General features: G+C 37.9%; 1 non-coding gene across 1 annotated transcript; it reads right to left on the bottom strand.

Moving 5' to 3' along the window:
• Positions 1-1,977: 1,977 nt before the first annotated feature.
• On the bottom strand, positions 1,978-2,050 carry TRNAT-CGU (transfer RNA threonine (anticodon CGU)). The gene has a single exon. It is a non-coding gene; the product is annotated as a tRNA-Thr (tRNA).
• Positions 2,051-2,776: the final 726 nt, after the last annotated feature.

Raw genomic sequence — 2,776 nt, forward strand, 5'->3', positions numbered from 1 at the left:
CCACCCCCACCACTCCAGCAACCCTCAGTTTGTTTCCTGAGATTAAGAGTCTCTTATGAATTGTCTCCCTCTCTGGTTTCATCTTGTTTCATTTTTTCCTCCCTTCCCCTATGATCCTCTGTCTTGTTTCTCAAATTCCTCATATCAGTGAGATCATATGATACTTGTCTTTCTCTGATTGACTTATTTCGCTTTGCTTGATCTATTTTTAGTTGAATATTTGACACCCCAAACCAAACAGTCCTGTTTTTTTTTTTTTTACCATATCGTTGGTAAAAGTATCTGTCTTCAAATGTCAAGTTATATATAAAATCTATATTTTCATATAAAATCTGTTTCTTTTTAGCAAAACTGATGCCGCTATAATCCTCTGACATTCATTATGCTCCTAAGAGAAGCAAAAGATACCTTTCAGTGTCTTTTTAGGAAGAAATGTGTAATTGTATGAACTTATGCACACACACTCATAGGACACACACATACAATCATATGTATCCCTCTCTCTTAGTCTGCAAGAAAGGTTGCTATCTTGAGACACAGCTACCTTTCACAAAAAGAACAAATAATAAAAAGAACAAAGAAGAGGACTTCCACAGAGGTTTAAGCCACCATAGAGGGAGTGAGCAGTTGTTTTAAGAATGCTTTCATTGCATAAGGGAATTCTTTGAGATTTGGATTCAGATAGCCATATAACTGGTCTTCTCTGATTAAGTGAAACAGAAGCTCCATGACAGAAAGCAAAGTGGAAAACGGGAAATGAATATAATCAGTGTTCACAAACAAACTATACATTTCAAGGAAAAAGATTCCATTTGATATACCAATTTTGTGTGAGGCAGTCCATGACAATCTTGATAAATAGCATATTTTCAAGAATCCTCTTGACTCTGCACAATGGCTATGCAACCAGGCCAACAGAAGAGACAAATTTGTGGAACAAAATGTCAATCACTCGGATTCCCAATAGTCAAGACATAAGACATTCTTTAGGCTTTTTAGAACTTACATACAGCAAAGTTCACAGATCTTCAGTGTACAGCTTACTTAATGAATTTTGATATGGAGTCACCACTCAAATCAAGATTTACAATATTTCTAGCATTCTATAATGTTCCTTCATCCCCCCCCGCCCCATAAATACTCCCACTAAAGCTAACCACTCTTCTGCATTCTTCACCATATATTAGTTTTGCCTGTTCTTAAACTTCATATAAATGGAATCAAGTGCCATATACTCTTCGAAGTTTGGCTTTTTTCACTCAATGTATCTGTGAGAATCATCCATGTTGTTGAATGAAGCAACAAGCTTAATTGTTTTGGGGGCTTTTTAAAAATATTTATTTGGGGCATCTGGGTACATCGGTTGGTTAAGTGTCTGCCTCTGGCTCAGGTCATGATCTCAGGGTCCTGGGATTGAGTCCCATGTCAGGCTTTCTGCTCAGCGGTGAGCCTGCTTCTCCCTCTCTCTGCTTGTGCTCTCTTGCTCTCTCTCTGTCAAATAGATAAATAGAATCTTAAAAAAAAAAAAGATTTTATTTATTTATTTATTCATTTATTTGAGAGAGAGAGAGAGGGAGAGAGAGGGAGAGAGTGCGCTTGTGTGAGAACCCGGGGGAGAAACAGAGGGGGAGAGAGAGGAGGGAGAAAGAATCTCAAGCAGGAAAGTGGGATTCGATCTCATGACCTGAGATCATCACCTGAGCTGAAACCAACAGTGGGTCACTTAAAAAACTGAGCCTCTGAGGTGCCCCTGTTTTTTTTGGTTTGTGTTGTGTGTGTGTGTGTGTATGTGTTTTGTTTTGTTTTATTTTGTTTTTGCTGTGGAATATTAAGTTTTACGAGTATACCATGATTTATTTAACTATTTTTGTTGCCAATGAAAATTTGGGTTTTTTAAGTTTGGGGCTATTACACGTTAAGGTGCTAAGAATATTCTTGTACATATCTTTTTTAAATTTTATTTTTAAATAATCTCTACACCCAATGTGGGGCTTGAACCCACAACCTCAAGATCACGAGTCATATGCTTCACCAACTGAACCAACCAGGTGCCCCTCTTGTATATATCTTTGAGTGGACACATGTACCCTTTTCTCTTCGTTAATATGCCCAAGAGTGGAATTGTTGGGTCATAAGACAGGCATATGTTTAGATCCGGTAGATACTGCTAAGCAGCTTTCCAAAGTGATTATACTAATATACACTTGCCAAAAATGCTCCATATCTTCATCAACACTTAGTATTGTAAGTCCTTTTAATTTTAGTTCTGTTGGCAGTCTTGTACTGATATCTCCTCATGGTTTTAATTTGTATTTCTTTGAAGACTAATAATGTTGAGCAATTTTTGTATGCTTACTGGCCACTTGGCTATCCTTTTATAAAGCTCAAGATTTTTGCTCACTTTTACAAAACATTGGGTTGTTATTTTCCTTATTGATTTGTAGGAGCTCTTTATATGTTTTGGGTACTAGTCATTTGTCAGATTTGTGAATTATAAATAATATTCTCCAAGTCTATAGTCTTTTTTTTTTTTTTGAAGAAGTTATACCAGTTCTTTTTCTTTTTTCTTTTTTTTTTAAGGTTTTATTTGACAGAGAGAGAGCGCCAGAGAGCACAGGCAGGGGGAACAGCAGAGGCAGAGGGAGAAGCAGGCTCCCTGCTGAGCAGGGAGCCCCACGTGGGGCTCTATCCCAGAACCCTGGGATCATGACCTGAGCCGAAGGTGGACGCTTAACCGACTGAGCCACCCAGGCACCCCCAAGTCTATAATCTTTTA

The sequence above is a fragment of the Leptonychotes weddellii genome, unplaced genomic scaffold, assembly GCF_054177405.1.
Source record: "Leptonychotes weddellii isolate Sample4059 unplaced genomic scaffold, ASM5417740v2 HiC_scaffold_22371, whole genome shotgun sequence".
In the NCBI taxonomy this organism is placed as follows: Eukaryota; Metazoa; Chordata; class Mammalia; order Carnivora; family Phocidae; genus Leptonychotes; species Leptonychotes weddellii.